Genomic DNA, 15,189 nt, shown 5'->3' with positions numbered 1-15,189 from the left:
AGATGTCAGAAATGGCCCACTGAGTTTCCCTTTTTTAACTCTCCTAAGTTAAATTAAGATTTCTGAATAAGATCGCTATGTTTAAAAAAATCCTGTGACGTGGATCACAAAGTATTCCTTAAAATAGTATAATAATCTTTTCTAATGACAACCCACTAGGATCAAGAGGTAGATCACAAGAAGTATAATGAGGTTTCCCGACTTAATCCTCAAACATTTCCAGTAACTATCTATTTATATTTTCCGTGATATGTTTATTTTATATCCTCAAGATTGCCTTCTAATACAATCTATTTTGGCCCTTTTGAACTACCCCAATGTCCACTTTCTATCGGTCACACTAAATTCAGTATAAAAAGCCCATAAATGTCATTCTTGTGAATCCATGACTTTCTTCTGCCAATGTTTTCTCAAATATCATAAACAAGTCCCTAAAAACTATCTCATCAAATGTATATTTAATGAAGAACTTTTCCTCTTCAAAGGAAGATTGATAATCACTCCTTTAATATCCTTTTGAGTCACCAAAGTTTCATGATTTTCTATTTTATCACTTGGTCAAGTACTGAAGTGGATGCTTAAAACTTATGAAACTTATAAGTGGAAATGTGTACATGGATTGTTTTTTAAAGAATGAATCTTCATGTCTTCCTTTTGTTTGAAACTCAGTCTATCCTTTAATTATTACTGTTCTGGCTTTTAAAGACCTGGACGTAAGATGTGGAAACAAAGTAATGAAGAACTCGTGTACAACAATGGGAACTAGAGTGGTATTTATTTAGTCCTTGGAGGTCAGAAGAGTCCTACACAATATGTTCCTTGACTCACCCCTTGAATGGAGCTTTGAATAATGTGAGGGCTTTAGAGCTGAATCTATTTCTCCTTCAATATAGACAAGGTGGTGGTGCTTGGAACACAGAGTAACGCTTGCAAGGATACCCGTATGATCCAAATCAGGAGCTCTTAGAGGCTTAAAGACAGAGAAAAATACAAAGGCATTTAATCACTTATTAGCATCAATATCCAAGGGGAATGTTCAGTTGTTTGTGTACTTTGTGAAAATTTTGGAGATAAATGTCATACTCAAAGCTGTATTAAAATTTTTATTATCTGGAGGGTAAGGTCTAAAACCTCTGACTTAGAATACATGGAACAAGAAATTATTTTTTTGCAAGGGAGAGCTAGCGACAATTATAAGTAGATCACTTTTTAAACAAAGAAAGTTGTGGTACTATGCTTGGTCTTTTATTTTCATGATGGCTTCAAATTTGTAGGGGAAGTTATGAAACTTCTAGAAAATAAATTAATTTTTAGGCATGCATATAAATGAAGTTGCATCGTAAAGGGTGAACATATAAGCCTTTCTCTAATGAGGAAGTTATGATTAATTAAAATTTCACATGGACATCATGCATTGGAAGATTAGTTAAATCAATCAAGATAATCTAATTTAATTCATATATTTTGGATCTGAAACATAAATGTGGATATCAATTGATTCTCACAATGTTTCTACCAATCATTGAACTCTTAAAAACAAATCTGAAATAATATTTTTCAGATTTTGTATTTAAATTAAAACAATGCTTATATAAAGAACACGGATTGGCTTTATGTATGTTTTCATGTAATATGGAATTGACTAAAAGACAGAAAGGAATAATTGGTCAATCCTCTATGCTTTTCAGACAAATTTTACATCATCGTAAACTGTGGGTTTTTGTGGCACACTAAGGTCAAGATTGACCATACACATGATTAGTTCATAAAAGTTTACCAATCAGTTTATGAAAGCCAATACATTGACTTCAGTTCAGTGTCATCAAAAACTATTTTCCGAATGTGGCAAGCATTGTATAACATATCATTAGGGTACACATACGTCCATGACAGCCCACTTCACACCACTTGCCAGTCTAGCTACGCATAGGGTCTGTCGCACTTGGTATTTTGAACGCTCTGGTGGGACGGGAAGGACAAGGCGTATAGTCCATTTTAAACCACTTTTTCATAATTTTAAGCCTCCCAATTATCCAACTGTTTTTAATATTTTTTCCTTACATAGCACATCATAATGAATGGTCAAATCCACAATGAGCAGATAATGAAAAGTAAGTCGCACTTTAAAAATTTTCTAAAATAGTATTTTAGGTAACTTAATATTTTAAGTTCTTTCTTTTTCTTAAATATATAAAACAACCAATTGAAGGAAAACCATGTTACAAAAAATAAATAAATATTTAATTTTTTTATATATTTTTTTTATTTTTTCATATGAGGTTTCCAGGTTTTTTGAGCTTGTAATGTAAATAAAAAATTAAAGGTTAAATAGAACCCTGGTCACTCTTCCCGCATTTATATACAAGAAATTGTGCTGGTCGCCATGCAATTTCTGGTCAACAATACGCTGCTGGGCAGTAGAATTAGGTAGCTAAGAGTAGTGGCCAAAAAATGTTGTCGCTTTTGGGATATGACGAACTTTAAGCATCTTTTCATGAGCTGAAAAGCTTGATCCATGAATGCTTACCGACAGCAAAAGTGAGTAAACTTTAATCAAACATTTACGAGATTATGCAAATTTTGTTGTCATTTCCTTAAGGCCCTAGTGGTGCTTTTCCTCCAAGATCCTTGATCATCCTTGATGTCATTCTCCCGCAATCATGTAGAACAATGAAGGATCAAATAAATTTGGGAGAAAATGACCCGTCTGGGATACAAAGAGTAACTAACCTATGATTTCACCTCCACAATATAAATCTGTAGGTTTCTTGTCCTCGCGTTGTCCCAAAACTGATCCCACTGCCTAATCTGAAACATCACAATAAATCTCAAAGGGAAGCCTCCAATTTGGAGCTTGTAAGATGGGAGACATCACAAATTCCTCATTCATTACATTAAAAGCCAACTTGCATTCATCATTCAAAATAAGTTATTTTTCTAAATAAATATCAAATACCTCATGAAAGTCCATTAGGTAGGAAAAAAAATTTGTTAATACCATTACAAAATAAAACTAAGCAATAATTTAAGTTCTGGTTCTGCACGGAAACATTAGAACAAATCAATAAACTACGTATTTCTCACTATTTTTATAAATTCAGGAAACATAGTGGTTAAGTCACTACACTTGCAATAAAAGTAACACTACATTAGTTTGGCTCATGAAGGTGATTAAACCTGTATATTTCCAAATTACATTACCCGCATTGTTGTAAGGTCATCATCACCCACAATTAATTTCTGCCTCCATATCTGTTGTGATTAATAATACAGTACAGTAATTAAAAATATGATTCATTCCCTGACATATTGATGCCAAAATGATTATATTTATATGGTATCATATTCACAAGTGATTAACCGGTAAGGTTGTATGACTTTTTCAGATTTTGGTATTCTTGCAGTTTATCAATAGATTCAATCATCATGAAAACTACTTATGAACATTAACATATTTATTTTAAATATCTATGTATTTATAATACAATATTACAATTGGATTTATATAATAATTTATTTTATATGTTATAAAGAGTTAAGCATTGAGTGGTCCAGCATGTAGAGAAGCATCGTTTGGACATTATGATAGGGAAGGTCACATGAAACTTGACAATATAAGGTGTGTCTATCTTTGAACCTATTAGAGAACCTGGTGGAGAGAAAATGATATAAATGAATATAGAATTAAAGCAGGCTATGTAACTCAATGACCAAAGTGATGGCGCACGCCATCTTAAATTGTCGACCATATCATCCGCGCCGCCCGCCACCATTGTAAACAACAGGGTGAAATATGCTCGTTCATCGCTTTTGATTTCATCATCTCCTTCGTCGTATTTTGTGATTTTTTGCATTTGTCGTTTTGTTTTCATCGCACAGCGACGCGACCCATCTATGCCGTGTGTCTTTGTTGACATGTGGGAGGGAGTCCTTAGAGACTTGGACTCCCCGTCCCTTATTCCCATGTGTCTTTTTCTTTTATGTTTTAAATTTTCCCTTTCACTTTGTAATGGGGGGCCCATTATATAAGGCCCCCTAATGGACCAGACTCCCTCTTGTTAACCCATTTAGGGGCCCATTTGACCTTCCCCCTTTATGAGGGAAGAAGGGGCGCCCTAAGTCCTCAGACCAGGAAGAACCAAAAAATGTATTATTTGATTTTTGTTTATGGTCTCCCCCTTCGTTCGGATAAGATATATCAGAAAGGGAGGGGAGAAGAGGAAACGAGAAGGTTGGGAGGGGAATTCCTACCTGCTCGCTGGATTTCCCGACTCCTAATTGGAGGTGCAAGTGTGACCCTCTCACTGGGCGAGCCTGAGCTTCCTAGCCATCGTTGGGCGTCAACGACGGAAGCTGAGCGTCGGCGATCTGTTGCTAGAATATTGTCTGTTGTGTCAGAACAGGATGACGGCTCAGACTGATTGAGCCATTGAGCCCTCGCTTACTTTCCCGATAGATTTCCGAGGGGCCTGAATCCGTAGGAACGCGAAGACAATTCTTCTCAACATCAAAACTGAATTTGGACGCTACTCGCCTGGCGATCCCAAGATACACCTGACGGTCGGGTGAACTTGACCACGAATGCCAACACCGAGGTGCCCGGTTGAGAGACTTCAAGCTCATAGCGGGACTCCTTTTGGAGGATTGTTGGGCGACCCTCTAGTCCCCGCTGATGGACAGAATCTCTTGACTATGCGGTGGATTATGTCGTCGGCCTTTCCTGGCTGGGTTTGGGTGTACCTTCGGTCTTTCCCGACTAGCTCCGCTCGCCGACAGCAAGCCATTGTCCCCCAATGGAGCTCTCCCGTGTCAGGTATACTCCATAACGGAACCCAGCCACCGGGTGTGTTGCTCCGCGCCGTTCGCGGTATTCTGCTCACCAATGTTTTTGACCCTGATCAATACTGGCTGAGACACCTCAACCCGCTCACACTACACCGGACAGCCACCACGACATGGTTCTTCTCCCCGGGTGCTGATTGATTTCGATCGATCTTCCACACCACCTCTGACAGTCCCGCGCCTTGGACGGGCATTCTGCTAATAAGCTGAATCAGCCCGTAGCTATCCCTCGTGTCGGCATTGTGTATCCACCACAAACTCACCGACTACGATCAGTTGCAGGCTGCCACTCTCGTCTTCCTCTCCCCTGCCCCTTTACCAATTACTCCGGCATCCCCTCGCCTGTCCTGCTGCCGTGAGCACTCCAGCGCCTTTCCGCCACACCCGTTTTGACCGCCGTATCCGTCGACGACCACCCTACACGACGAGCTACACTGACGACGAGGTATGCCGTCCTCCTACCAATCATTTAATTATCACTTGTAGTACGCTTTTGACTTGACTCCACCCTGATTGGGCTAGGTAGGCTAGAGAGGCAATTTGAGAGAAACTATGACGTCATGAGTGTCTTACCGCTACAGACAAGTCTTTGTGTTGCGTGTGAGCCCTACGGGTTGATTCTGTTTGGCCATAGACATCCTCGTTGCTCCGATGAGGTTCGAGAGGCCACCGTCACTATCACTCCGGCAACCCCGTCCAAGCTCGGAGCTCGATGCCTCCCTCGAGTCGGAGCCTGCCCGTACAACACATAGGACGCATCTTTCATCACGTTGTGGTTACATCTATCCATTTAGGGCTTATCCATCAGACGACGACACCGTCGACGTTCCATACCACAATCTATCTATCTTTGGTACTGAGTCATCATACTCAGTGCCGACGGAACAACGTCCCCCATTACAAAGTCTCTGCTTGTCGTAAAATAAACACACCTAATGTATCAATAGTTCAGTTAAATTTAAGAAAACCCCTAGCCTCTAGCTTTCGTTGCTCCTTGCCGTTCAATGGAAACCATGACACTTAGCATTACCTTGGGTATTAAAGTGAATAGTCTAAATTATCATCCAATGGTTCAGAATTATTAATCTAACTACAGAAGGAGACGTAAATGTATTGATTTAATTAAACCTGACTTAGAAAAAACCATTATTTTATGTCCCAATCAAGGTGTGTATTTTTTTCACAAACAAGCACAATGAAAACCTGCATAAGCTGGTAACTGACAAGCCAAAATAGGGGATAAATTGTTCAAGTTAAGTTAAATCAATACATCTAACTAAACTTCTACGGGGCTAAGTATTAGAATACGTAAAACACAAACTTAACATTTATAGCGATAAGTATAGGTATTGTCCAATGGAAGCTAGTAAGAAAAAACAATTACTTATCCCTTGTGTTATCCGGCCTAATAAGGGTTAATTTAGTCTTCAATGAAGACCAAATTACCATAATTATATGAAAGTATTTAGAATGGAGGGTAGAATGGATAGGAAGAAAAGAAGAATTATGGATCTCTAAGTTGACTTAGTTGACCCAATAAAAAGCATCACAGTAGTCAAGTAGAGAGCTTAAGAAGGAGATTTAACGTCAACTTTGTATTTTGGGACACTTAGTCATCCAAACTAACACACTGTTTTCTCATAATGTATCTATTATTAAATAGAAACTAATCTCTTTTTTTGTTTTTGGTGTGCAAGTGAAACAGTTACCATAACTCAATAATCACTTTTGTTAATCCTTAGAAGGGTTTGTACATGTGGCTCAAGCCAAGCGATTTATAATTTCAGACAAAGATCAACAAGAACAACAAAAATTTTCATTATGAAATCATCTAGACTACACTAAAATTCAAACACAAATACCGATAGAATGAGGTAAAAAATACCAACTGCATTCGATCTAGGCGGGTTCTCCTCTCTGTCTTGCAATCATGAAAGAACCTCCTCCAGAATGACCTCCTTAACTCAAATTTCTATTTTATGATTATGTTACATGGTAAAAATGACCATTTTGGCCAAAAAATGAATTAATTTTTATCAATTAATGCCGGCTTGATGTGAATGATCCACCATTCACATAGAAGGAAAATGTCGATATGAGGAAGCCCAAATATTTTGCATGCAACCTGATTTCATGATTAAGAGTTATGAATAAATGAATATTCACCAGACTTAGCCATTGAATTACAATAGCACTTTTTAATTTCATTGCATTACACACAACCTTGTATGGCTCCCTGCCTGGCTGGCAAAAATTAGAGATATTTTGGTGCCTCCTCTCTCGGTAAGACATTAAGTAAAGTAAAAAGTAAAAGAAATACATTCCAAAATACACTTACGTGTGTGCTTTTTTTACCACCATCACCCTTTCATATGTCGCCACGTAACATCCCATGAGTGCATCTTTGTATGCACTGCACGGCTGTGCACATATTAGCAAAAAAAGATGCTTCTACGGATCACATTTATGTGTTGGGTTCTCTTTCAACAACCGAGATTTTGCCATGTTGCATGATGAAACCAACTTCTTGACATTTTGCGTCAAAGCCCCTGCTTCTATTGATGCACCCAAACTGACATAGACAAACTTTAACTGTAAATATGCCCCTCTGCCTACCCTTTTCTCCATATTTCTCTAAAAATATAGAAAATCCATGATATTTTGATAAAACACTCATCATATTTTTAATTGGATCTTTACACCTACAATGCACGACAAAGAGCGGTTTTAAGGGTATAATTGCAACCAATTTATAGGAAAAGTCCCTCAGCCTTTAGAAGTAGCTCTAAACTCCTATTTTTGTTATAATTATATTATATTTCTATTAAAAATTTCACTTCTTCCTATAACAGATTCCCAAAAAATTGCAAATATTGTAGAAAAACCAAGAAAGTTCAGTTATTCATCCCCACATTAATTAACATTCAAAATTAGTTTTTGAACCTGCCATTTGCATTTAAATCAAGTAATTCCAAGCTTAAATAAATCCCATTAATTCATAATTTAACAGAATCTACTTGGAATCTTATTTAACAAGTATAGATATGATAGCAGCACTATTTTGAACTCTTAAAATGGGTAGAATTGTGCTAATTACTTGAATTAAGCACATAATTTACAGTGTCATCAGCAATAGCTGCATGATAGGGAACTAATAGACCGTAGATAGCTAGTGTTGGATTTTAGAGGCTCAGATGTCGGTGAGCACGAGGATTCCACATACTAGAAGAAATGTAAACGTCCTGAAACATAAACATTAAAATCATGAAAGGAAGAACCTGTGCATGGATTGCATCCATGATTTCTTGGATCCCAGAGCGAGACAACTCGAGCTAGTCGAGTGTGCAACCTCTAGATGTATCCACACAGTCTTCTTCATGCTGGAACTCATCCTTCTCATTGATGAGCGACGTTCCATCTCCATCAATATCGTTACGCCATCCCGATCACGTTGGGAATGAAGAGGAGTAAAGGGAGAAGTGAGAATAATGGGAACGTCCTAAACAATTTGGGCCTGGTTGAATTTGATTTTAGGGCCTTTTCCTATTTATGCTAAGTATATCTTTTGACATCCAAGAGACCATTTTCATGTGACCCTCTTTGCCATCTATCAATCTAGTTAACGACTCGAGCGGCCCCATAACCTTTATTGCCTTCCAAGTTAGTTATTTGTATCATCATATAGATGAATTAATGTCCGATTGATTTAACCCAATGGATATATTGAATCTCCACCATGTGGGATGCCAAGCTGCACCTCATGCTATAGAAGATACAAAGGCGTGTGTATTGACTCACTCATATATGCAGTTCGTCATCACTTACCATGTTTGTATACTCCCTCACCCACTTGACGCTCCTTGGATGACTTAGGATATGGTCTACTCTTAAACCCTAATCGGTCATCCGAGTTAGTATTGATGCATTTTGAAATCATCGGAGAACTCTTCTAAGATATTTTACTACCTTGGCCAAGGACTTCATCACATCGTCTTGCTGGTGCTTTCCTCCAAGGAATCACGGATGCAATCCATGCACAGGTTCTTTGTTTCATCTTTTATTGTTGCCGATATGATTTCATTTAAGTCTCCCGTCGTGGATCATTATGATTTGTTCATCCATATCAAGGCTTGTACAGTCCAACAAGATCTACATCCTTATTTTCATCTCCACCGTTGGTAAAGCAAAATGGGCTGTATTAATGTCGTTGTTATTACTTTCACTTCTATCACTTAAACTCTATGTATGTGTAACCTTAATCACAGATGTATAACAGAGAGTAAGGTCATTACCTCAAGGATTGTATCTTAGAGATATTAACTAATGAGTTAGAAGGTAGCAGTAATGAAGTCTAGAGTAATAATACTGATAATAAGTTTTATGATTTTTGATGTTTGAATTATAAATAGAAAATTCTGGATGAATTCTCTGAAGACAGTTGAGTATAATAGGAATAGTTCAAGGAGAGAAAATATGCAATCGATGATTAAAATCACGATAGCAAATAGAGAAGATAACAAACAGAACTACTTCTTTGTGTAAATCTCAAGTAAAAACCACTTTTCAATGTTCCTTATAAGATATTTGGATAGTTTTATTTTATCAGAAGAAGGAATTTTTTAGTATAGTATTTTATGTATATAAGAGAATTTAGATGATTTTATCAAGTTTTGAGAAGACAGTTATTGGAAGAAAATTCAGCGTAAAACTTTTGAGAAATAATGAATATGAAGTGTTCGACGACATGCCTAGCTGAAGGAGTCTAGTTATTTAATGTTATGTTATGCCAAATGACAGTGATTTTATGGTTTTCCTTACTAAGGAATCAATAGAGTTAGACATATAACCTGCTATCATTTATTAACTATTTTTTAAGGATTTTAGTTGGATTGCATAAATTTAAGAAAAATCAATCAATTTTTCTTATGAATCAATGTGGATTAGGTGTTTGAGAAAATGTTTAGAATCAATATTTTACGTTTTGTTGTAACACGTATGAAGATATTAAGTGAGTTTAAAATCTTATAGAACCACAACGGTTTGTCTAAAATTTGATGACCAACCATGACAGTGTGTCGTTTGGGGGTTGCTGATGGCCTCAGATCCTTCTTTTGGCCGAGAACTATTTCTACTAAGTTCCCCTTTTCACATTTCTTCCTCTTACACTCTCTTCAATGCAAAGCTCAAATTTGGGCTTTCTCTTTGAGTATGTGTAGCAGCGGCCTGCAGACCTTAAAAGAACCTGTCAAGTATGCGCTGCCACTATGATCGTGCACGCCATCTTGACACGTTGAAAGTGTCATCCATGTGGCTGCCATCATCATCGACTGCCAGATGAATTATGCTTGTTTTATCATGTTTTGGTTTCTCATCTTCTTTGTTAGTTGCGTTTTGTGCTTTTGGACTCATCAAGTCGCCTTCGTCGCATCGCGATGCGCCCGATGCTTTGTTCATGTTTGTGTGTTCTGTTCTTATGTTGAGAGGGGTCTTTATCCATTTGGAGCCCCTTCCTTTTCCCCTTTCTTTTTATGTTTATTTTCCTTTATTTTTGTAATGAGGGCCCATTATCTAAGGGCCTCCTTTATTGACGTCACCTTCCCCTCCCCCTCCCCTCCCAATGGGTCCTCCTAGAGCGCATTAATCTCCCTTATAAAGGAGGAGGGGCGCCCTAGGAGAGCCTCAGACCAAGAAGAAAGAAGTCGTCATTGTGTGTTTCTATCTTGGTCTCACCTCCTTCAGGAAAATGAGAGAAGGAGAAATGGGAGAACAAGTATGCAGAAGAGATTGTGGAAGATTGGGAGTGCGGACGAATCCCTACCCCCAAGGTCCCGAGTTACCTTCCCAATATCCACCCTTTCCTCTAGGGAGCGCACGTCCTTAGCTCACCGACGAGCACCCATGATCGGCGACGAATCTCTGCTGTGTCCGAACTTTCGTGGCGGCCACACGTCGCGTTGGAGACGTCTATGCCCCAATTAAGCTGCGTTCGACGGCCCCCCCCCTCTGTTAGTCACAACCATCGGCAGCCCCTACCTACCGAAGTATCCCAAATTTGGGCATGGTTTCTCTCCACTAGAAGACCCTACATCCATTCGCTCCGGGCCCACCCCTCTGGGTGTTCTGTCAGGTTGTCCGGCGCCAATTGCAGGGTCTTATTAGCCCTCGCTTGTTGCTTCAGGTGAGTGCAGTCTAAGGAAGTCTGTATTCCTTGACGTGGTTAGCAGCATTTTGCGTGGTTGATCAGTCAACTCCAGCCTATGCAATGGTGACCACCATCCCAGCATCACTCTTGGGCTTTGAATTCCTGTGCCACTACAATCTCTATGTTGCCCAGGACGATATGGGATCCCACAAAATTATGGCCTCAACGAGCGCCCTCTTCCTGTCCTTGTAGGCTTGAGTCAATGCCCTTGGGTTGTTGCCCAGGAGTCAACCAACTAAGCGTCGATCCGCGGGCGCGTGGGCGCCCTACGTTGGAGTGCTCATGCCACTACCCTGCCCCCCAGGGCCCCCATCTGCCCTGGTAGTTCCTATTCAGAACTGTCCCATGACGGCTCTTTTGAAGACTTGTCCACCCGGGATGAACGAGCGTTTGGTGAATCCCTACAGCTTGCTCTCCCTCGTTTGACCCCCGTTACTGCTCTTGTGCCCCTTCGCTATTTGAGCTCGTTGTTCCTCTCTGAAACCTTTCCACTGCACCCGTGCTGGTTTGCTGTTCCTCGTTGTTTCTCTCTAGCACCTTTCCTCGTTGTTGATGAAGAACCTGCACACGAGTCACACGCCGACAAGGTACGTCGTCCTCTCTCGTCGCTCGTTATATTACCTTTTTGTAGTATACTTTCGTTCAGTTCCACATCGCTTGGGCTAGGTAGGTGACGGAGGAAAATTGAGTGATAATTACGATTATTGAGCGTCTTCACCGTTACAAGCAAGCCTATTCGTTACTTGCGGGCCCCAACAGACTGACTCCGTATGGAGCCATAGTCGCTTTTGTCCCCTCCTACGAGGCTCGAGAGGTCCACTTCATTCGGCGCCAAAGCTCGGCATCGCCCTCGAGTCGGGGCCTACAAGTACGACATGTAGGACGCATGCACTACATCGTAGTAATATTAACCATTAGGGTTTTGTTTATCCTTGGGATGACGACACCATCAACGTTTGAGAACAGTTTCTACGTACCAAGCAATCGACTAGGTACTGACCAACCGACGTCCTAGATGACGTCCAACACCAAATTGGTATCAGAGCATCGTCTTGATACTCGGCTGATTGACGGCACTACTGTCGTGTATTAAATTGGTATCACAGCTGGGCTGTGGTTACTTATAGCACGTCTCCGATGCCGCATTACCATCATTCTGCATCGCATTGTTTTTCTGAAAATCCCATCTATGTACCCCGAGGACTAGAGTGGCCATAAAGACGGGATCGAGCAGGAGGGCTCAATACACGGGTTCTACCTCTCCACGAGAGTAGACCCCTTGCCCCATGAGAGAGGCAACCCTATGGGCCTCCTCAAACCTAGTCCTCCGACGCCCAAAGGTGGCCTATCACCAACCCCTTCGGAGTCTCTATGAACCACACCCACAAATGAGGGTACCGCCGGATTGCCTAGTTCACGTGGGCACACCCGCGCCCAACGTGGACACCGGCAATCCCCACATAGTTCCCCGCGATCACTAGGTGTCTCGTCACATAGTGACAATGAGGAGAGGGGGGCGACGAGTCATCGCCCACTCGGGAAAGATCCTGTGGATGAGGCCTCACCCCTGGCCTCCACCACTTTTTGTTGAGAAGTAGGATGCAGCCGAGGAAGACCGCACCAACAACACTGACCCAGGGAGGACCCATCCAAAGAGAAAGGGGCTTATCTCGGCACCATGAAGGCCATCATTGAGTGTGTGGAGCACTTATTCGTCTGCCTAGTACCGTGAGTACCCACGTCCTGCACCGGCGCCCATGGCACTAGAGCAAGCCCGCGGCCGGCCTCGAGTTGCGCAACACCCGAAACATCCGAGGAGCTTATATGATGATGACGAGTACGTGGAGCACGACTAGAGGCCAGACGAGGAGCTTCGAGATTGATGCCCCACTCGAAACCCTGCACGTGACCCATAGGACGTCTGTGTATGGGATAGACGATACCCACAAGACAACTACGATCATGGGCATGAGTCTGACATACCGGTCTGTCGTGACGATCATGCTTGGCAACAAGACTGAAGATACGAGGCTGACCTACTGGCCCACTAGGATGACTACATGTTTCACAATGATTGTGGTCATGCAGCCAAGCTACCGGCCCACCGAGATGAACACATGTGGCACCACGATCAAGGGTGCGAGGCCGATCCATCAGCCCATCTAGATGACTACGTATGGCATGAAAATAGTGGTTATGTTGCAACCCTACCACCCAACCAAGGCATACACATTCAGCACCACGTTCAAGACTACGAGGCCAACCCACCAACCCGCAAAGATGGTTACGTCTGACATGACGACTATGGTTATGTGGCCGACCAACCGGCCCGTCGAGATGAACACGTCCGGTGCCACGATTAAGGATGTGAGGCTGATTGACTGGCACATCTAGATGACCACATTTGCCACTATGATCGTGAGTACAATGCCGACCTATCGGCCCGTTGTGATGACCATGCGTAGCCCACAATCATAGGCACGAAGCTGACCCACCGGCCCACGGAGATGACTACGTCCAGCGCTATCCCCACCGGTACAAGGAACCTCACGAGGTTACCTAGTACCTTCAGCGCGTGATGCCAGACATCCCCGAACCGCGTGACGGTCATCCCCGACACTTGGATGACCATGACCGCAGCCCAACCCCGCCTCGAGGACGCACCACCTTGTGTCACGTTGATTACCCGGCGCCTGAACGGTGCCTAGAAAAGGACATCGACTAACGAGATCAGCACCGCGCTTGAATCTAAAAAAGTGTGTGTGCCGACGTCGCTGTCCTCAAGGGATGGGGGAAACCAAAGGTGTTCATATTGGGAGTCCAATATGAACTCCTAGTTGTGGTGGTACTGCATGGACGACAACTTGTGCGTAGAATATGCACTGACGAGACATGGTGGTCAAGCTAAGATCTTTTGGGAGAACAAGCGTGTTGGTCTGAGTGACGAGGATGGTCCACATCATGGTTTGAGATGGAACAAAAGTTGAGGAACAAGTATATGCGTCAATAGTACCAGATGTCATTATTCCTCGTGTGACTCAACCTTAGGCAAGGTTGACTTTCTGTGATAGAGTACATAGATGCATTTGAGAAGTGCCGCATGCGGCGCCTATTTCTGGAGGACACGCAAATCATCATCAGCCTGTTTGCCCATGGCCTACGGCAGACCCTACGCAGCAAGGTGCTTAAGTGCACCTTGCTGAGGTTGATGAAGCCTATCACTGAGTGGAGCATATGGAGCATCCGAGCAATGAGATCACCACGCATACCACTCACACCGCGCCTCGAGTCACGCCTGTTTGAACTACATCGCGCATGACTTTTTGGGCTTCCCAAAACACTAGGGGGCAAGGAAGCACCCCCGCCACCTCAATTAAGTCTTGCCCACCCGCTCAGGCCGTCAAGAATGGCACACCGGCCCATAGCACGATCGTCAGCTAAGCATCGATTATGTGCTTCAAGTGCCAAGGGAAAGGACACTGAGCTAGCCATTGTCCGTCCTTGGTCCTCTTGATCGATATGGGAGAGGTCGAGCAGGACCGGAATGGAGAAATGGAGCCATGACCCAATGACGATTACTACACAAATGAGGAGATCCTGAACGCGTACAGGTAACCTGACACGCGGACTGCATATATCCAGATAGTGGATGCCAGCACGACTTTGGCACCCGCTCCACGCCATCGCGCTGGCGACTCGCTAGCATCGCTGCTAACCACCCAAGCACTAGTAGGATGTCAGTCCTCCCTAGCATTACATTGAAGGTTAACCGTTCCCTTCTCTCATAAAGGACATCTCCCATGGCCGACACGGCTCTACGGACATTGGTTTTCTACACATTTGTCAAAATCAATGACAAAGTGTGCAAGTTGATGGTGGATAATGAAAGTTGTGTCAGCGCCATATCCGACGCGATGGTCGCCCGACTCAGGTTGGTGACCATTCCTCATCCTACCCTTTATGACTTGTCATGGATTGACATTCTGTCATTGCCGGTGAAGCGACAATGCCACGTCCCGTTAAAGATGAGTATGTATGATGAGACCATCATTTGTGACGTCCTTCCTATGAAAATAGGAAGTATCATCTTGGGTCGCCCCTAGATCTATGACCATGACGTTACCATACTCGGTAGAGCAAACATA

The 15,189-nt window shown here is 42.3% G+C and overlaps 1 long non-coding RNA gene across 1 annotated transcript; it reads left to right on the top strand.

Moving 5' to 3' along the window:
• Positions 1-3,679: 3,679 nt before the first annotated feature.
• Positions 3,680-5,749, top strand: LOC144703671 (uncharacterized). Its single transcript, XR_013581590.1, has 2 exons — positions 3,680-5,287; positions 5,365-5,749. It is a non-coding gene; the product is annotated as an uncharacterized LOC144703671 (long non-coding RNA).
• The last annotated feature ends 9,440 nt before the right edge of the window (positions 5,750-15,189 follow it).

The sequence above is a fragment of the Wolffia australiana genome, chromosome 5, assembly GCF_029677425.1.
Source record: "Wolffia australiana isolate 7733 chromosome 5, ASM2967742v1".
Classification (NCBI taxonomy): domain Eukaryota; kingdom Viridiplantae; phylum Streptophyta; class Magnoliopsida; order Alismatales; family Araceae; genus Wolffia; species Wolffia australiana.
The sequence above is the reverse complement of the archived record's forward strand: the minus strand, read 5'-3'. Positions and strand labels throughout refer to the sequence as shown.